This window comes from Rhinoderma darwinii, chromosome 2 (genome assembly GCF_050947455.1).
Source record: "Rhinoderma darwinii isolate aRhiDar2 chromosome 2, aRhiDar2.hap1, whole genome shotgun sequence".
Classification (NCBI taxonomy): domain Eukaryota; kingdom Metazoa; phylum Chordata; class Amphibia; order Anura; family Rhinodermatidae; genus Rhinoderma; species Rhinoderma darwinii.
The window spans coordinates 126,909,483-126,931,512 of NC_134688.1; the positions used below are offsets into that span (position 1 = coordinate 126,909,483).

General features: G+C 39.8%; 1 protein-coding gene across 8 annotated transcripts in view; it reads left to right on the forward strand.

Annotated features, from left to right (window-relative positions):
• The window catches only part of ENOX1 (ecto-NOX disulfide-thiol exchanger 1), a 686,747-nt gene that overhangs the window by 305,099 nt on the left and 359,618 nt on the right, over positions 1-22,030 (forward strand). The window contains exon 5 of one of the 8 annotated variants that reach the window (XM_075852273.1): positions 16,852-17,046. The exons of 6 other annotated variants lie outside the window; for them this stretch is intronic. The gene's annotated coding sequence lies outside the window, so the exon portion shown is untranslated. Of the gene's footprint in view, positions 1-16,512; positions 16,539-16,851; positions 17,047-22,030 lie in introns of those variants that run through there. One more of the 8 variants, XM_075852277.1, reaches the window with a different exon arrangement.

Here is a 22,030-nt window from a genome sequence, read left to right on the forward strand (position 1 = left end):
TACATCTGGTTTTGACAATCTTTCAGTTCAGTGATCTAAAATTTGCAGCCGCTTGGGGTCCCGAAAGATCCATGCCAGATATTACTGCAGTCTTCTCATTGTTGTATTCAGTATGAAAACTTAAAGAAAAATTTCATAAATGACATCATCGCCTCTTGTGGTGATCAGTCAATGGCCAGGACTATTTCTTGTAAAGGGAGTCAGAATCTTTCATTTATGCACTGTGTTGGATGAGACATCAGTGACAACGCTATGAATAACCTTCAAACAACATATCTTTGCTGTAATAAACTCCAGGACTAATGTTGATTGGAGACGTCTTAAAACTGCAGGGTGCAATTTAATAAACTGCACTCAGTGGGGCACATTATAAATTAAGATTCATGCGGCAGAGAAAGTGCTGGATTGTGGTTTAGTAACACAAAGTCGATAACCTGTAACAAGCTTTACGAAACCATTGATTCCACTTCCCCCACCAAGTTGTATCTCTCAATTAATATGCTAGAGTTAAAGGAGATTGTCACATTACCTGGCTGTGCGTACATGGTTGACTGGCTTGAAAGAAATGAAATAAATGATATTACCTGCACAGCTGTGCTAAAGAGATTCCAATCAGCACCCTTGTAAAGGATTTCAATCATACGAACAGTAATCGTTGACACGATGTTGGAATTCCGCTATGCTTGTAATAAGTCATTGTAAATCTCGAACGTACAATAAATAAATACCTATAATGTGGTGTTGCCTGGCACAATGCAATTGTCTTTTAGGAGATGTAAATAGGAAAAGTGTAGGAGGATTTCAATATGACGGAGAGAAGTCTAGTTCGCTGCTAATCACGGTAAGCAATCGGCACTGTGGTCAGCGTTTTGGCCTGACGTGGACATCTCTGTCCTTTGTCATTCATTTTACAGCTTTATGAGGCAGAACATTAACAGGCCGGAGGATAGATCAAGCTAAGAGCTCGTGTCTGCAATTGTAGAGCCACCTTGATATCGCTGAGCATTTGTGAAAAGGAAACTTCGACTCTCATATGTAATAAGCATTCAACCAAGCCCTAATCCTGTCTTAGGAGGACATTGAAAACGTATCACATGTATGTTAAATGTTAAAGCGCATCTGTCACCAAAATTATGTTTTTGCCATGTTTTTGGACCAATAATTATGGAATCCTATAAAAAAATAAAAATAAAATCTTCTGCTCTACGTGACTGATTTTCTTTTTGTAACTAATGCTCATACATTAATGTCGGCTAACCCACAGATTTCGACCATCTCCTATGAATGGTGGCTTCCCCTCTCCCCTGACAACAGATGACGGGAGAGAATGGTCGGGCATGTTGAATTTCAACATGCTCGATCCTTTTGTTCATTAGTAGATAGGTGTCTGGCAGTGGCTTTCTACCTTCTCCCCATTGAAAACACGTGTTATGTATATGGGAGTCGGGAAGGATAACTGTCGGCCGCAATATCGTTTGGCTGACGCTATCTAAAGTGTATGGTGTAGTTGTCCTGAATTTTATCTCTGTATCTTGACAATGGCTGCGCATTAATATTTGTTTGGGCCTCTGCCTTTGTCCAGCTCTATCTTAGAATTCTGAATTTAGCAGCTAACTAGTCATGTCACCTGACAGACTCTGATAAATCTGATTGGTCAAAGCCCTCACTGCATCTCCAGCCTTCAGATACAAGCCGACCCTTTACTCATTCAGTCAGATTTACTATTCAAAATGCAGTAGAATTCTGTCTCAAATTGAGCCAAAATTCAGCCATATACGCCACGCGCCACATTTCTTAACTGTTTGACACTTTTTGCGGCTCGCTCGAGAAGTAGGTATGGTCTAGAATGTGACTCTGTGTGGCAATATTGTGGCACTAAAAATTGGCATAAAGTAGGCTAACAGAGGTGGTATAAGGAAAATTGACTAGCATTTTTTAGCAAGATGCACCAAATTTATCATACAGCATGTGCCACTTTGATACATTTGGTGCATCTTCTGACTGGCTTGTCTAACTTTACACTGTCTAAAATGTACACAGTATTAGTAAATCTGCCATATTTACTACAAATTGAGTTACTGAAAAATGGCAAGAAGACACAAAGTTAAATATATGTCCACAATGTAATATATCATAAACTGATACTGATTACACCCCAAAAAGCAATAACAGGTAAGGATAGATGTAAAGGATAGAAGTAACTGCACTTTTTAGTCTTTATTGTTTTTCATTAGTATTTCCTTTATTTAAAGTGAACCTGTTACCTGTGTTAATTGTTGCTATGGAAAGATCATTGCATTGTAAAAATTATACTGCTATGCCATATGACGTGTGCCATATGACTGGCAGCAACCAATTGTTGTGGGGCAGTAATTAGAGAGGAGATAGAGCTTCACTTGTTACACATGATATATTCTTCACTTTATATTAGAAATCACTTCGCCCTAATCTTAATGTCTATAAGAACATTAATATGAACGGGCCACAACGTATAATCATGAAGTAGAATCAGTCTCTGCTGATGGTGACAAGTCCTCTTAAATGTTCTCTTCGGTGGCGCTTACAGTGGATATAAAAAGACTACACACCCCTGTTAAAATGCCAATTTGTATCATGTTACAAAATCCGTACCAGATTAATCATTTCAGAACTTTCTCCACCTTTAATGTGACCCATAATCTGTACAATTCCATTGAAAAACAAAAATAACGTGGTTGCAGAAGTGTGAACACCCTCTTATAATTGGGTATGTGGTAATGTTCAGATTTATCCAATCACATTTAAACTCATGTTAAATAGTAGTCGGTACACAGCTGCCATTATTTAAAGTGATTCCGAGTAACCCCATATAAAGTTCAGCTGCTCTATTAGGATTTTCCTAACATTTTCTTTGTTGCATGTGACCGCAAAAGCCATGCTCCTTAAAGAGCTTACAACACATCAAAGGGATCTGATTGTTGAAAGGCAACAGTCAAGAGAAGGGTACCAAAGAATTTCCAAGGCATTAGATATACCATGGAACACCGTGAAGATGGTCATCAAGAAGTGGATTACATTTGGCACAACAGTGACATTACCAAGAACTGGATGTCCCTCAAAACTTGATGAAAAGGCAAGACGAAAATTGGTCCGGGAAGCTACCAAGAGGCCTACAGCAACATTAAAGGAACAGCAGGACTTTATGGCAGGTACTGGTTGTGTAGTTCATGTGACAACAATCTCCCATATTCTTCATATGTCTGGGCAGTGGGGTAGGGTGACAAGACGGAAGATTTTTCTAGCAAAGAAAAACATCCAAGCCCGAATCTGTTTTGCAAAGACCTACACCAAGTCTGCTAAAAGCATGTGAAAACGTTATGGTCTGATGAGACCAAAGTTTAACTTTTTGGCCATAATTCTAAAAGGTGTGTTTGTTGCAAAGCCAACACTGCACATCACCAAAAGAACACCATACCCATATTGGAGGCAGCATTATGCTTTGGGGCTGTTTTTCGGCAGCTGGAACTGGGGCTTTAGTCAAGGCGGAGGGAATTCTGAACAGTTCCAGATATCCATCAATATTGGCCCAAAACCTGCAGGCCTCTGCTAAAAAGCTAAGGATGAAGAGGAATTTCACCTTTTAGCACGACAATGACCCAAAGCATACCTCCAAATCAACAAAAGAATGGCTTCACCAGAAGAAGATCAATGTTTTGGAGTGGCCCAGTCAGATCCCAGACCTGAATCCCATTGAAAATCTGTGGGGTGACCTGAAGAGGGCTGTACACGGGTGATGCCCTCGCAATCTGACAGATTTGGAGCACTTTCGCAAGGAAGAGTGGGCAACAATTGCCAAGTCAAGATGTGCCATGCTGATAGACTTCTACCCAAAAACACAATGCTGGGATAAAGTCAAAGGGTGATTCAACAAAGTATTAGTTTAAGGGTGTGCATATTTATGCAATCACATTATTATAGTTTTTCTTTTTCCACCGTAAAATATTTCAGTTTGTTTTTCAATGGAATTGTACAGATTATGGTTCACGTTAAAGGTGGAGAAAGTTCTGAAATGATTGATCTGGTACTGATTTTGTAACCTGGCATTTTAAAAGTGTAGACTTTTTATATCCACTGTACATTTCATTTCACTAATGTAATAAAGCTATAATTAATCATCTGTTTTGTTGGCAGCTATAAAAATAGAAACATTTAGATCCAGCGGTTTTCCTCCATCACAATGACATTTCTCCCTCTGGAAAGGCGGACACTCCTTGCTGAAACATAAAGGCATGTATTCCACCCCTTTGGAAGTCTCTTGAGCCCCCATCCCTGCGTCATCGGTTCACTCGCAACGGCTCATCACTTTTGGCCAACATGCATTCGAGGAAGATCAAACTTAATTCCATTGGATACAATTTAACCTGCTCCATAGAATATACTCTCCTTCCCAGAGTTAAGCTGGAACCTGCAGCCGCCCTGCCTTTTTTTTTTTTTGGTGATCATGAGAGGATTTTCAATACATCCTGGGCCATGCGTCCTTCTTAAAGAAAAAATATATAAAAATGTAAAAAATGTTTACAAATTCTTTTAACATCATTAGCTCATTTAGCTTTCTAACTGTATAAAATATAATGTGAATTAGGATATAATCTATCCTATCTTGTATTATTATTTGCGTGACATATGTCTACCAAAAATCTGTAACTGGAACTGTTGCTTTCCCAGTCTTCAGATATTAAAACGGAATAAATGTTAGTTTGTGGTAAAGCATGGCATTTCATTTCTGTTTTTTGAAGGTGTTTAAACCCCTCAGAGTTCTCAGTCTGGATCATCTGTTGGACAATCCACAGCGTAATACAGTAGCCACAAATTGGATGAGATTTGAACAAATCTCATCCACACGCTGCAGAGTAAAACCCACAGAAAACACGTGCAGATATTGACGTGCAGTGCGGATTCTAAATTTGTAGCATGTCCAGTTCTCTTGCGAAAACACTGAAATTTCTGCACGTAAAATCCGGGTGAAAACTTCCCAGTATTTATACTGTATGTGGATGTACCCTTATACATTCAGAAAAAACAACAACAAATGGACCACATGGAACCTTGATGATTTCACATGGAATTCTATTTTTAAATATAATGTAAGGGCCTTCAGAAGTGCAAGGGTCCATTCACACGTTGCGGGTGGGGTGCGGTAAGAACTGCTTTGAAAAACCGCATGCGTTTTTACAGTGACTTGGTTTGTTTTTTGATGCAGTTGCGTTTTTCACCACAACTGCATCGAAAAACGCATCAAGTCGTGGTAAAAATCGTGGTTATCGGAGATGGTTTTTTTTTATGCAGTGCTAACCGCACCTCAACTGCAACGTGTATACTGACGTATACCAGCCTGACGGAGAACCGTAGTACTGATAAATGTGCCTAGCTGGCTCTTATTAAAAAAATAAAAATAACTGTAGAGACTAACACCTCTTGCACACGACCACGTTCGGGCCGTGAGAAACAGTTCGCGTGTCGGCTGCGTTTCCTGGCCCGACCGTGGTACGGGTGTATGGGACTCCTGCCATCATAGACTTTTATGATGCTAGGAGTCTCTGCCTCCCCGTGGAACTACTGTTCCGTATTATATAGTTTGGTTCAGTATGGAACAGCAGTTCCGCGGGGAGGCAGCTACTCCCAGCATCATAAAATGTCTATGATGCCAAGAGTCCCGTTCACGTGTACAGCGGTCGGGCTGGGAAATGCGGCCGACACGCGGACAGTTTTTCACGGCCCGAACTGAAAGAGGTGTAACACCTGGTGAAAAGTTTACATTATGTTCGTATCTGATATTCTCAATCACTCTTTTTATACTGCACCATATCAAGTCCTTCGAGACAAGAAAACACTTAGAAAAAATATTTTTGTCTGCGTATTTGACTTAAGTAAAGATTACTCAAAGATAAATTCCAATTGTCAACATGCAATTGTTTTCTATTCATCTAGAATTATGTTCATTATGGCTCAGGTTTTATTAGAACTATCGGAGGTTCATCTGTATTACATTCTGTGCAGAATGCTCCCTGTGAATTCCATCGCACACATCCAACTAGAAGTCATTTACTTTAATGAATACCTTCTCTCCGCAGCCTCAATTTCAGGAGTGGGTGGACAGCTCTAGTGAAACATATCCAGTCATACACAGAGATTCCCATAGAATTCTTTTTCAGTCCTCTACGTACATCTAACTAGAAATATTAGCAACTGCAGAATTAAAATAACCTGTTATTTGGGTTCTCTAGTGTTATGGATCACCACCAGTGATATTTCCACTAATACCAGTAACTTGTTAGTAGCATTCATGGCCATACACAGTGATTTTATTTTCATATTTCTTACATTTGTTTTTGAACCTGTTTCAACTAATATTAACCACGTGTCATTTTTAGCATTCTAAAGGATTACTTATATCTGTGTGTGTTTGTGTGTGTGTGTGTGTGTGTGTGTGTGTGTGTGTTTGTGTGTGTGTAGGGCACTGGTCTCAGGCTTTCATGTTAAACTATACTGTGCGGTATACATTTTTTTGCAAGATAAAACTGTAGTCTTCTATGCTATTCCATCCTCTAAAGAAGGTATACTGATGTATAACAGCCCGAAGGAGGCAAAAAAGATAGACCTTTGTACTCTGTCGGACTAATGGAGCCCAATGAACATGTTTAATGTGTACGTCCGGAACTTTCCCCATGTACACACTAAACGTAGGGCAAAAAAACGTGATGTGCACAGGTCCTTAAACACTTTTGCTATTAAGACCTCAGCAGCCATAAAATGGTGACGTCTGTACTGAGTAAGGGTATGTTCACACGCAGTGTTTTCAGGCGTAATTCGGGTGTTTTACGCCTACAAACATCTGCCCATTGCTTGCAATGTGTTTTACGATGTTCTGTTCCCACGAGCCTTAATTTTATGCATCGCTGTCAAAATACGGCGCGTAAAAAGACGCCCACGAAAAAGAAATGCATGTCACTTCTTGGGACGTTTTTGGAGGCGTTTTTCATTGACTCAATTAAAAAACATTAAAAAACAGCTCCAAAAACGGTCGTAAAATACGACGTTTTCAGACATTTTTTGGTCACTGCGTGTGAACACACCCTAACTGTGATTTGTTGTTGTATGTACGCTATAAGGTTCGGTTTACATCTGCTCTGTGGTTTCTTTGCCTGATCTATAGTGGATGAAGCGCTATTCTTGGGTCAAATCTGACAATCTGCAACTTTTTCATTTCATTAATAAGTAGAAAGTGCATAAATACTTTTAATAATATACATTATTATTTATTAGTTTTCTATAACCAATAATTTTAGCTGGTTTGTAATCCTGGGCATATTCTGAAAACTCTCCAAACCATCCTTTCATTCCAGTTAGCCCTTCATTGAAATGTCATTTTTAATGCACTGTACTTTGGACATTCCTTTTTACCCTAATGCATTCTGTGGTTTGAGTTTTAACATGAAAGGCAGCACTAAATAGAAAATACATTAACCTTTCTCTGGCTCATCTTGCCTGCTTTATCTTTGTAGCACCTCGCTGACCCATTTAAGTGTGGATGCTGAACAAAATTGCTGTAATATTTCATAATTATCTTGATTTTTCAAGAAGCAACTCTAGTTTTTGTAAGACTGATGAATTGGAGGCTTGCAATAAACTATTTACCAGTCATTTGACACTGAAGACCATGAGTAAAGCTTAAAATTGATTGTTCTACTGAAGTGAAATGTCTGAATTCACTTATCAATATCCAAGACAACGTCTAACTTATGTGATTGCCCTTAAGAACCCGGGGCTGCACCACAATCAAACACTAGGGCAATTTTTATGTACAAACAACCACTTCTCCTATTGATAATGTGAACCAGAAAGTCTACGCAGTCGCTTTATCATAATTGAGGGATCGTTCAGCCATAAAGAGGAACTGTCAATATAGAGAAAATGAAAACCTAAGCTGGTACAGAAATACAATGGGAAAAGGAAGCAATATTTGCAGAGAAGTTATTTCATGTGGCATATGTGCTAAAGAGATATGTTTATTACTGTTTGACAGCTACTGGTGCTGAAAATTATGTTTACCTGGCTATACACTGCTAGCAATAGTCCGCACGTTTCTAACAGATTAACTGGGAAAATAACGACTCCAGCCATATTATATTAACGGCTGTGAGTAACTACCATGAGTTTGGATCATTTTTGCACTGTAAGCAGCTAATGTATGATTTTCTTTATTGCTTGTCCCCGGCATTCAGGACGCACATAGATTCTTAACTTGTCTGCAGAAAAATCTTTATGCGTCATACACATGGCAAGTTCTCACATTGCGTTTTCTTATGGTAAAGTTAGATAACTGGCACATGCTTTGGAAGGTATTATGATATTTTTGTCCTTTTTTTTTTTCTTTTTTCTTATTTTATGCCATTGAAAATGTAAAGGCAAAACATTACATTTCAAGAGTATATACAAAACCGCTCTAAGCCTGAGGTTTCCTGTGTAGACCAATGCTAAGAACCCATGTTTTATCTGCTATATGTATTTGTTGGCATGATTATTGGTTTTATATTATCTTCATTTTGCGGTATTTTCCCTAAGTCACCTTAAGGCCGGGTTCCCACGGTTCGGATATGCTGTGAACTACACAGCGTATCCGATAGAGAACCTACAGCACATCCTGTCCGAAATTCGTTTCTCTGACTTTCAGTCCGACCTCCCTGGATGACGCTGCAGCACATGTGACCACTGCAGACTGTGATTGGCTGCAGCAGTCACATTGGCTGAAACGTCATCCCAGGAGGCCGGCAGTGTGGAGATTTCATGAATCTCATTCACTTTGCTGCGGAGTAAATGCTGCAGAATTTCCACACAGAATTCTGTTGCGGAAATTCTGCCACATTTACGCTACATGGTAAACCGGCCTTAGGGTGCGAATACATGTATAGGCTGTGTGCCAGTAATGTTCCAAAAGGACTGAACACGGTATTCCGACTAACTAGATAAAAAAAAAAAGTTATTCATGTGGGCATTATGGTAAAAATGACTTTTAACCCCTTAGCGCACCAGGACGTACCGGTACGTCCTGCATTGAAGTGCTTTAAGGCACAGGGACGTACCGGTGCGTCCTGGCTAAAAACTGTCACCCTGTCAAAGGACAAGGTGACAGAACTGTGCCGTCAACTGTTTATGACAGTTGATCGGCACAGTAAGACGGCAGGGGACCATTCACAGCGGTCTCCTGCCGGCGATCGCTGTGATTGGTCAGTCAAAGCAGACTGACCAATCACAGCTCTATGACGTGTGTATGTGATGACGCTGGCTCAGAAGCTGAGCCAGCGTTATCACCGCCGGGAATCAGCTGCCCGACGCCCCTCTGCAACGGCCAGGACCGGAGCTAGGCTCCGATCCGGCCGATTAACCCCTTCGATGCATCGATAAACGTGATCGATGCATCGAAGTGGCTTGTAGCCCTGTCGGCAACCACGATGGTTGCCACGGGCGCGGGTGTCAGCTGTTTGTCACAGCTGACATCGTGCCCTAACGGCCAGGACCGGAGCAAGGCTCCGATCCGGCCGATTAACCCCTTAGATGCAGCTATCGCTGCATCTAAGTGATTAGATCGTACCCTATAGTTGCTAATAACAACCATCGGCACCCGCGAGTGTTCTGATGGTTGCTATGGCAACCATAGCCTAACAATCGCTTCCTAGTACGGAAGCCTATTAGGCCCCGCCGGGAGGCGAAGCCTAATAGGCTTGCTGTCAGTGAATAGCTGACAGCTCTAATACACTGCACTATGTAGGTAGTGCAGTGTATTAGAATAGCGATCAGGGCTTCATGCCTTCAAGTTCCCTAGTGGGACAAAAGTAAAAGTTAAAACAAGTTAATAAAAATGTTGTAAAAAAGTAAAAAAAAAATAAGTTTCATGTTAAAAAACACTATAACAGCCTTTTTTCCTATAATAAGTCTTTTATTATAGGAAAAACCAAAAAACATAAATAAAAGTACACATATGTGGTATCCCCGCGTCCGTAACGACCCAAACTATAAAAATATCACGCTATTTTACCCGTACGGTGAACACCGTAAAAAAATTAAATAAAAAACTATTCCAGAATCGCTTTTTGTTAGTCACTACCCCTTGCAAAACAGAATAAAAAAAGGGATCTAAAAATTGCATGTACCCCAAAATTATACCATTAAAAAACGCAGCCCGTCCCGCAAAAAACAAGCCCTCCCGCAGCTTTTTTGACGGAAAAATAAAAATGTTATGGCTCTCAGAATCTGGTGACACCAAAAATAAATTATTTGAAACAAAAGTGATTTTATCGTGCAGACGCTGCAAAACTTAAGAAAAACGATATATATATATGGTATCGCCGTAATCATACCGACCCGCAGAATAACGTAAAATTGTCATTCATAGCGCATGGCGAACGCCGTAAAAAAAATAATAATAAAAATCATCAGAATTGCAGGTTTTTGGTCACCTTGCTTGCCAAAAAAATTTAATACAAAGTGATCAAAAAATCGCATGTACCCCAAAATGGTGCTAATGAGATCTACAGATTGTCCCGCAACAAATAAGCCCTCACACAGCTCCGGGGGAGAAAAAATAAAGACGTTTTGGCTCTCAGAATATGGCGATGCAAAATGTGCAGAGTGTCCAAAAGCGGATAATATCGGGCGCCATTTATCAGTGCAACACCGGCCACGTCTGCGGATTATTATTTATTTACCGCATTATTATACTCTCTTATTATACCCCTGATGTTCTCCACACAGCTTACATATGCCCCCACATCATAAACTGAAATACCAGCAATACCCCAAACAAAACAACTAGCGAGCAAAATCCACGCTCCAAAAGCCAAATGGTGCGCCCTGCAGCGTGCCCAAGCAGCAGTGTACGTCCACATATATGGCATCGCCATACCCGGGAGAACCCGCTTAACAGTTTGAGGTATTTGTCTTCAGTGGCACGAACTGGGCACAAAATATTGTGCACTAAAATGGCACATACCTGTGGAAATTTGCAATTTTCACTTTGCACCATCCACTGAGCATTCATTTCTAATAGAAAAAAAAAAAACCTGTGTGGTCAAAATGCTCACTACACCCGTTAATAAAATGCCTTCAGGGGTGCAGTTTCCAAAATGGGGGTCACTACTTGGGGGTTTGTTTTACTATTTGACCCCAGAGCCCTGCCGTTGTGGGCTAATGCTGCGAAAATCACCAAAATTGGTCTCACATGCGCCTTTCACTCCTAAGCCGTCATATGTCCAGGCAAATGATAAATGCCTTGAGGGGTGTAGTTTACCAAATGGGGTCACTTTTGCCGGGTTTGCAGTATTTTGGCCCCTCAGTGGCTTTTCAAATGTGACATGGGGCCGCAAACCATTCCAGCAAAACTTGAGCTCCAAAAGTCAAATGGCGCTCCGTCCTTTCTAACTTCCGCCATGTGTCCAAACAGCAGTTTATTACCACATATGGGGTATTGCTGTGCTCAGAAGAGTTTGCTTTACAAATATTGGGGTGTGTTTTCTCCTTTATCTGTTGTAAAAATGAAAAAATCTGAGCTAAAACGACATTTTATTAGAAAAAATTTAGATTTTCAATTTCACGGCATAATTCCCATAGATTCAGCAAAAACCGTGTAGGGTCCAAATGCTAACTATACCCCAAGAAAAATTCCTTGAGGGGTGTAGTTTCCAAAATGGGGTCACTTTTGGGGAGTTTCCACTGTTATGGTCCCTTCAGGGCTTTGCAAACACGGCATGGCACCGAAAACCATTCCAGCAAAATCTGCGCTCCAAAATCCAAATGGCCCTCCTTCCCTTCTGAGCCCCGCTGTGGGTCCAAACAGCAGTTTATTACCACATATGGGGTATTGCCGTAATCGGGAGACATTGCTTTACAAATGTTGGGGTGCTTTTTCTCCTTTATTCCTTGTAAAATCTAAAACATTGTATGTTTTTCCAGAAAAAAAGTAGATTTTCATTTTCACAGACCAGTTCCAATAAATTTAGCAAAAAATCTGTGGGCTAAAAATGCTAAATATAACTCTTGAAAAAATCCTTGAGGGGTGTAGTTTCCAAAATGGGGTCACTTTTGGGGAGTTTCCACTGTTATGGTCCCTCCAGGGCTTTGCAAACACGACATGGCACCGAAAACCATTCCAGCAAAATCTGCGCTCCAAAATCCAAATGGCCCTAGTTCCCTTCTGAGCCCTGCCGTGGGTCCAAACAGCAGTTTATTACCACATATGGGGTATTGCCGTAATCGGGAGACATTGCTTTACAAATGTTGGGGTGCTTTTTCTCCTTTATTCCTTGTAAAAACGAAAACATCGTATGTTTTTTCAGAAAAAAAGTAGATTTTCATTTTCACAGACAAGTTCCAATAAATTTAGCAAAAAACCTGTGGGCTAAAAATGCTAACTATACCCCTAGAAAAATTCCTTCAGGGGTGTAGTTTCCAAAATCGGGTCACTTTTGGGGGGTTTCCATTGTTTTGGCACCACAAGACCTCTTCAAACCTGACATGGTGCCTAAAATATATTATAATAAAATAGAGGCCCCAAAATCCACCAGGTGCTCCTTTGCTTCTGAGGCCGGTGTTTCGGTCCTTTACCGCACTAGGACCACATGTGGGATATTTCTAAAAATTGCAGAATCTGGGCAATAAATATTGAGTTACATTTCTCGGGTAAAACCTTCTGTGTTACAGAAAAAACTGTATTACAAATGAATTTAGTAAAAAAAAATTGAAATTTGTAAATTTCACCTCTACTTTGCTTTATTTCTTGTGAAATGCCTAAAGGGTTCAAATAATTTCTGAATGCTGTTTTGAGTACTTTAAGGGGTGCAGTTTTTAAAATGGGGTGTTTTATAGGGGGTTTCTAATATATAAGGCCCTCAAAGCCACTTCAGAACTGAACTGGTCCCTGAAAAAATAGCCTTTTGAAATTTTCTTGAAAATATGATAAATTGCTGCTAAAGTTATAAGCCTTGTAACGTCCTAGAAAAATAAAAGCACGTTCAAAAAACAATGCAAACATAAAGTAGACATATAGGAAATGTTAACTAGTAACTATTTTGTGTGGTATAACTATCTGTTTTACAAGCAGATACATTACAATTTAGAAAAATGCAGATTTTTGCAAATTTTCTCTAAATTTTGGTGTTTTTTACAAATAAATATTGAATTTAACGGCAAAATTTTTTCAGTATCATAAAGTCCAATGTGTCACGAGAAAACAATCTCAGAATCGCTTGGATAGGTAAAAGCATTCCGGAGTTATTACCACATAAAGTAACACATGTCAGATTTGAAAAAATAGGCTGTGTCCTTAAGGCCAAAACAGGCTGTGTCCTTAAGGGGTTAATTACTCCATGTTGTCTTAAAGCGTATGTGACTTTTAAGAATAAGCTGACATATTTGTGTACATGAGGAATAACTACTTCTGGCCATTATATAACTTGTATTCTGTTTTTTTTTTTTTTATAGCAGTTTATCCCTTTGAAGGCACTGTCTCTAATTCTCAGTTTTCTCTGAGTTAGTGGGTTGAGCCAAACGGCTATGTCTGCTATACACTTTATACAAAGAGGAGAATCCTGCTATCTCGATCTATCACATGCATTGAGACAACAGCAGCATGAAGGAGATAATACAGTAGTAATGAGCAGTTTAGCTGTGTATCCAGCCCTGGGGTGACATAGAACACTTACCAGAAGCTGCAACAGTGTCTGTGTGTCTCTCTCTGCCTCTCTCTCACTCTGCTCCTTTTACCTCCTCCCCTCATCCTGCTGATTGTGCATCTCATCTTGAAGACAGATTTAACAATAAATTCAGAGTGTGTGAGTAGTTGAGGAGAGGGATGGAAAGTGAAGAAAGAGGCATTTTTCAAAATTTGCGTGTACTATTGATTTATGCAAAGCTTGTTAAAAAGTTAGTGATGATTTAAGAACCCTTTATTTTGCACTCCTTGTAAAAAGGAATGAAGGGATCGCTACCCTCCACATACTCTCAGGGATTGGTGGGCTGCTGTGTATGCAGATACACAGAAGCAAGCCGTTAATCACCACTGAGAGGAGCGGCGGAGATGGGGACAGAGGGGGCAGTGATCTCCTCAGAAATACACTGGACAAATAGTCCGGTGTGATTTTTTTTTTTAAGCGTGTTTGTTCTAGCTAATAGGAGAGCAGACCTGTCTCAATGCGATGATGCTCTTACATAGGGCAGGATAGTCTAATGTATCTGCTTTAATCTGCAAGAGGAGGATACAGCTGCTTGTAAAGGGTTAACTCGCTAATGGACACAGCTGTTTGTAAGGGATTAATTTTGATTTCTCACTACACACGTACAGAGCCAGCAGGAGCCAAACACTGAGGAGAAAGCTGTGACAGAACTTACCACTGCTGGTGCTTTTTGTAGCCTCCTTCCTAATACACAGGAATCTAACTTTGCTGCTGATATAACTACATCCAGCACGAAGCAAGATCACTTCAGAGAGCTCCCTGCATACACATGCTGCACACTGTCGTCGTCCCCCCCGTACTCCCAGTTTACCAGCAGGATATCTCATAGAGCATTCAGCTGAAGTAGTCTCCCATTGCTTTATCTTCTGTTCTTCTGTAACACACAACCAGAAAAGTAGACATGTGTAATATGTATGAACTCCTCACACCTTCGTTTTTTTTTGCAGAATGCATTTTGTTTTCTGCTTTAGTAAGCGTTTCGATAAAATAGAATTTTTATTGCAATTTTTGCTTATGAACTGTTTTGCGTTTCACTAAGTTGCGTGACAGTGGTTGGGCAAATAAATGAAGTTGTACTTTTATACACGGCATGCTGTGCGCTCACAAAAAAAATTGATTTTGGTAGCATAGAATTTGTTTGTGGTGTGGTCTATATGTTTTTTTTAGCACATTTGCTGTAGAAGGCCAAATGTGGCATGGAGTTCTTGTTGATGTAGACCTTTGTGGCATATATATACTTCACACACTTTGATCTATCATTTTTACAGTGTTTCGTGTGTAAGCCTCTGCTTGGATGTGAGTTTTAGGTGCAAATGTTAGATTTTAGCTGTTTTCAATGACAAGCGTTTGGCTGTATTTTTCTATGCGTTTCATGGCGTTTTTATTCTCGTTTGGTGCATTTTTTTTTTACGCAGCCGCATGTTATATTAAAGTGTATAGTAAAATATAAAGCGCACTACTTACTGTACTTCGTTTTTGCTTGTGGCATTTTGGTTGCATTTTCGTGGCCAGTGTCATTTTTTTTTTCCAAACACAGTATGCTCTGGCTGTGGCATCTTTTTCATGTGTTTTTTTCCCCATAGGCTCCTCTATAGGCCAGGAAAAAAAAGCATGTAGAAAATGACCATAAATTAAAAACACTGTAATATTTTAAAAAATGCAGGCGTTTTAAAGGGTTGTTTTTTTCCATACAGTTTAAAACGCCAGAAAAAATTGTTTAAAGGAAGCCTTAATTCGTTACATGAAGTTGGTTATGGTTTTAAGCAGCATGTTTAGACAACTGCAATCGGGTGGTCTGCTTTCAGTAAATTTATAGGATGGGTGTGTAATCCTTGTGTTTTATATGCGGTTTAGTTTATTTAAAATTTCTAGCTTAAAGAGGCTCTGTCACCAGATTTTGCAACCCCTATCTGGTATTGCAGCAGATCGGCGCTGCAATGTAGATTACAGTAACGTTTTTATTTTTAAAAAACGAGCATTTTTGGCCAAGTTATGACCATTTTTGTATTTATGCAAATGAGGCTTGCAAAAGTACAAGTGGGCGTGTTGAAAAGTAAAAGTCCAAGTGGGCGTGTATTATGTGCGTACATCGGGGCGTGTTTACTACTTTTACTAGCTGGGCGTTCTGATGAGAAGTATCATCCACTTCTCTTCAGACCGCCCAGCTTCTGGCAGTGCAGACACAGCCGTGTTCTCCAGAGATCACGCTGTGTCGTCACTTCCCCAGGTCCTGCATCGTGTCAGACGAGCGAGGACACATCGGCACCAGAGGCTACAGATGATTCTGCAGCAGCATCGGCATTTGCAGGTAAGTCGATGTAGCTACTTACCTGCAAATGCTGATGCTGCTGCAGAATCAACTGTAGCCTCTGGTGCCGACACGATGCAGGACCTGTGAGTGACGTCACAGATCTGCACTGCCAGAAGCTGGGCGTTCTGAAGAGAAGTGGATGATACTTCTCATCAGAACGCCCAGCTAGTAAAAGTAGTAAACACGCCCCGATGTACGCACATAATACACGCCCAGTTGTACTTTTACTTTTCAACACGCCCAGTTGTACTTTTGCAAGCCTCATTTGCATAAATACGAAAATGGTCATAACTTGGCCAAAAATGCTCGTTTTTTAAAAATAAAAACGTTACTGTAATCTACATTGCAGCGCCTATCTGCTGCAATAGCAGATAGGGGTTGCAAAATCTGGTGACAGAGCCTCTTTAACACCAAATTTTTGGTCTCCTCAGGTCTAGTGATTGTGAAGATTTTTTCATAAAGACGTAAGGGACGTGTGACCTCCTACACATCTTGAACTTTTGTTTTTAAATGGTGTTGTGTTCCACGTTTTCTGCTTGGGTCCGACTGTTTTTTTTTTTTTTGTTCGACAATGTTCACACTTCTGATCCTTCCCTCCTGAATACGAAGTTCACACTACCGTTGTCTCCTGGTTGTGTCTCTTCTGTTAGAGCAAGAGATGACCGAAATTCCAAACGCAAAGCATCGCTTCCGTTTGAATTACCATTAATTTCAATTTGTTTCATTTGGATTCAGCTTGCCTCTGTTCCACTAAATTTTTTTTTTGATTTTTTTTAGGGAAGCAAAAGTGCTGCAGACTGCACTTTTTTTTTACTTCTGTGAAAAGATCCGGAAACCAAAACGGAACCCAACTGAAACAAAATAATTACCATTGAAATCAATGGTAATTCAAACGTACAGTAAGCGATGCTTTCAGTTTGGATTTTCAGTCATCTCTTGCTCTGACGGAAGTGACCTGAACGGGCGACAACGGTAGTGTGAACTTAGCCTTACAAACATACATTTCTTTGCATTTTTTACAAGTTACATTTTGATGCAAAATTTCATGAAGGCTCCTCTGTGTAAAAGTGCTGAGTTTCATTTTGACAATGTGCTAGGTGTCTGCTTCAAAAAATATTTGGGTATAGGGGTTTAGTATGAATTTTTTTATTGTACATATCAAGTGTGAAAATTCTCGGCATCAAAATGGTTAATTAATTTGACCTACCTGTACGTTCTTGTACAATGAAAGTAAACAATGACTGTGGAAAATGCTTACACCGCTCCGTGTGATGTTCTTGTGTAATAGTACAGTAGTTAAACATGTCTTTATCCAACAACCTCTGTTGGGAATACCATTCCTATGTGAGGGAGGCCCAGAGCACCCGAGCAGAATGCATCTTTGTCACAAACACTATGCAAATTCCGGCAGAGCGCATCTTGTGTCACTCCCTGTTTTGTGATCCATTTATTTCTTTGGACTTTTAGCTTCATTTACAGGTTTCTGAAGGCAGGTGCTGGAACGTGAACCTGTTTACTCTTATCGATTGTGTTGCTTCTCCTTAAAGTACAAGCTCAAATTCTGTGCTATTCGGATCATTATGTGGTCCCCTTGGAGAAATTAGATCAGTGATCTGTATCGCTCTGCCTTCCAGGCAGGTGAAGACTGTCACTTGAAGCAGCGGTTTGTTGAAATGCTACATATTCCCTGTCTAGAATAGTCTAATAGGTTCCGGTAGAGTGGGCAAAAAAATGAAGCACAGCTGATCACGCAAGTAATCCCAGAAGTACCTGCTGGAAATGTAGCTGTAGTGTACGTCATTTATTCACAACTTTTAGACACCTTTTTTTCTTTCATTAAACTATTCTCATTGCACCCAAAGAGTGGAAGAAACATGACCGTAATATTGGCAGAAGCCGCAAGTTACTGTTGAACGTTCCAGCGCAGTTCACCGCTCATTAAAATAATGTTGTTTATCTTAAACCGAAGTGTCTTCTCTTCCATTTCTCCTGTGTCTGCAGCCTGGCACCCCTATCTTGGGGCTCATACTCATGTCCGTATTACGGTACTGTTTTGCACAGAGCCATAATAGGGCTGAGCCCTCCGTTTTCGAATGGAGGCATAAGAATTTATTTTTTTCCTGTTTGATTCCATACTATCTAGCAGAGAATAAATTGTGCCATTGCTTCTAGGGGAGAATATTTCTAAACACATGACATCGGGCAGAGCCTGAGCGGCAGTAAACGGAAGCGGCACTAAAGGAGTGGTACAGGCACTGTGCACGAGTTCTGAAGCCAGTTATTGACCGTTACCCCCTAAATACACATTTAATTGAAGATGACAATAGCAGTGTGTGGGCAGGGGAAGATGCTCCATCGTTGGAAAGCACAGCATGAGTTAGGAGTTAACTAGGTAAATACAAATGTCTACTGCACACCCTTGTAATGCACTATATATACACGAGTGATTTCCAACCTGTGACTCTCCAGCGGTTTCTGAACTAACGTTTCCAGCATGCCCTGTGAACCTCCGTTTTGTCTGTCAAAATAAAAACGTACATGTTGAACAAGTTAGTTGTCATTCAGACTTTCTTCCAGCTCAGATTTGAACAAATGTTGGAAAATTTTCAAACTAATTTGTCAGATGTCTAGTTGGTAGAGACCAAGAATAGAGGCAAGCACATAGTTTATAACTGTTTTTAATTGTAAGCAGATAACCTATAATAAATTCACACAAAACAAATCAAATATATCTGTATCTAAATATAGATAGATATATCTTTTTAAAAGGGTTGAATAAAGGTTCATTTCTATAATTTCTTTGTTTGGCCCTCTAGTGGTGGATTATTTATTGGGTGATATCTTTACAACCTATAGGAAAATATAAATAAATATTGGAAGAGTTCTAAGACATGCAGTACATTCATAGTCATTGGTATTAAAATAAATCTGTTGTTCCAAGTGTTACTTCCCCCCCCCCCCCCCTCCTTGGAGAAGCAGTGTAAAAATAAGAAAACCTACATGAATTTGGGAGATTTATCAAACCTGGTGCAAAGAAAAAGTGGAGGAGCTGCCCATAGCAGCCAATTAGATTGGATATTTCATTTTCAGGAGCGCTTCTGGAAGCTGATTGGTTGCACTTGGTAACTACTCCACTTTTCCTTTGCCTTGTTTTTTTAACCCTTTAATGACTGCCGTATAGACTTTTTACAGTGGCCGCAAAGGGTAGTTCTACTGAAGCGCCACCTTTTCACGGCGGCACTTCAGAAGTTGTTTCCCGCAAATCGGGCGCCTTGATCCTGAAGCCAAAGCTGTTGCTAACAGCCTCGGGCTTCAGGGCAACAAATGGAGACCAATAGCAGTGGTCTCCGGACATCTAATCCTGCCCGTTTAACCCCTCAAATGTGGTGGTCAATAGTGACCGCCGCATCTCAGTGGTTTTAGATGGAGGGGGCTTCCTCTCTCACCTCATCGGCACATCCGCGATGCGATCACGGGTGTGTCGATTGGTTTTTATGGCAGTTGGGGGCCTAAAGGCCCCAGGTCTGCCCTTAGTGAATGCCTGTTAGGCTATGCCAGAGGCAGCAGTTTTACACTAAGGCTGGCTTCACACGACCTATTTTCAGGAGTAAACGAGGCGTATTATGCCTCGATTTACGCCTGAAAATACGGCTCCAATAAGTCGGCAAACATCTGCCCATTCATTTGAATGGGTTTGCCGACGTACTGTGCCGACGACCTGTAATTTATGCGTCGTCGTTTGACAGCTGTCAAACGACGACGCGTAAAATTACTGCCTCGTCAAAGAAGTGCAGGACACTTCTTTGGACCTTTTTGCAGCCGTTTTCTCATAGACTCCAATGAAAACAGCTCCAAAAACGGACGTAAAAAAGGCTGCGAAAAACGCGAGTTGCTCAAAAAACGTCTGAAATTCAGGGGCTGTTTTCCCTTGAAAACAGCTACGTATTTTCAGACCTTTTTGGTCACTACGTGTGCACATACCCTGACAGGCAATAATACACTGCAATACAGAAGTATTGCAGTGTATTATAAAAGCGATCAAATGATCGCATTGTTAAGTCCCCTAGTAGGACTAAAAAAAAAATGTTTACGTTTATAATAAATAAAAATAAGTAAAGAAAATGAAAATCCCACTTTTTCCCCTTACAAAATCCTTTATTATGAAAAAATGAAAGGTTACACTTATTTGGTACCGCCATGTCCGTAACGACCCCAACTATAAAACAATTACATTATTTAACCTGCACGTGGTAAAATATAAAATGAAAAATACTGCCAGTACAACTACAAGTTGTCCTGCAAAAAAATAGCCTTCATACAGCTGTCAGCAGAAAAATAAGGGTTTTGGTTCTTAAATTTAAAAAAAAAAAAAAAAAAAGGTTTTACTGTGTAAAAGTAGTAAAACATAAAAAAACTATATTCATTTGGTATCACCGCAGTTGTAACGACCCGCTGAATAAAGTCATTGTTATTTATACCACACGGTAAATGGTGTAAATTTAAGACACACAAAGAAGAATTTTCGAAATTTCAGGGTTTTTTTCCATTACCCCATCAAAAAAAGTTAATAAAGGTTAATAAATAATATGTACCACAAAATTGTGCTATTAAAAAATACATCTTGTCCCGCAAAAAACAAGTCCTTATACAGCTATGTTGACATACAAATAAAAAAGTTATAGCTCTTTGAATGCGACGATGGAAAAACTTAAATTGCTTTGACATTAAGGTTTAAAAAACCTTCGGTCTTAACGGGTTAATAAATCTTTTCTAATAGGATACCCAAATGTCTGTATTTATTAGAGATTAGAAACAAAGAATTGACAAGAGACACTGCTCAGGGAAATAAAGCGTGCAAATACACAATGGTGTCAAAGTATATTGGAATACTGTGTTATAGAAAAAAACAGAAGATGCACGGCACCACCATAGTGCAGATAAAAATGATAACCAGATAAAAAATGGGATCAGCTATATGCTCACCTTGACAGGTTGTGCTTGGTCAGGCAGAACTCTGATGTGTGCAGTGGTATTAGGAGATAAGCTGCTGCCGAGGTCAAATCCGGGAAAACAGAAAATTTTACCGCCAAGAAATTGTGGAAAAGACAAAAAAATATTACCTATAAACGGCGCTGCTAAAATTAAATTGGAGAGGTCGATAAATGTAGACAATAGTTTAATAGACTACGTGTTAGCCTATTAAATTATTATCTACATTTATCGACCTCTCCAATTTCATTTTAGCAGCGCCGTTTATAGGTAATTTTTTGGTCTTTTCCACAAAGTATATTGGAGACCTGTGAAGTCTACAGAATTATAAAGTCTTCTCTACCTGAATGTGGCCTACGTTTCTCCAATGCCTGCTGTATACTTAACCAGCAGTATTTTTATTGTGATTTATAATACCATTGGCTTTTGTGACCGACCTCCCTAGGTGTCTCTTGTATTTTCATCAGTTTCTCTGTCCTATGTAGATGTGTTGTCTTTTAGTTGTTGCACAAGTTTCTAGTAACCACAGCTGGCACATTGTAATGTAATATATTGGTGAGGAGCGGAATTGGAAATCCTCTGGTTGCTAATGATTTAGATGCACTTCAAAAAAGCAAAAATAGTGAGTGAAACCCGTTGAATAAAAAAGAAAATGCACATCACATCGATGAAAACGATAACTCTATAAAAATGAATCTCTTAAAGGGAATGTGTCGCAAATTAAACCTTTTTTTTAAAGTGTCGTTACTTATTTCTATTATATTTTTTAAGAATTTTGCTGTATTTTTTTTTTTTTTTCGTATGGTGGAAAGTATTAAAAATTAAATAATAATTTGACATGCTTTCCAATGTTGGCCACCAGGGGGAGCACTTCCTAGAATTACAGCAAGGTGAATAAGGCAAAGCAACCTGACTCACAGCTGCTGTAAATGTGGGAGGGAACCTCACCCCCCCCTCTCACAAGCCA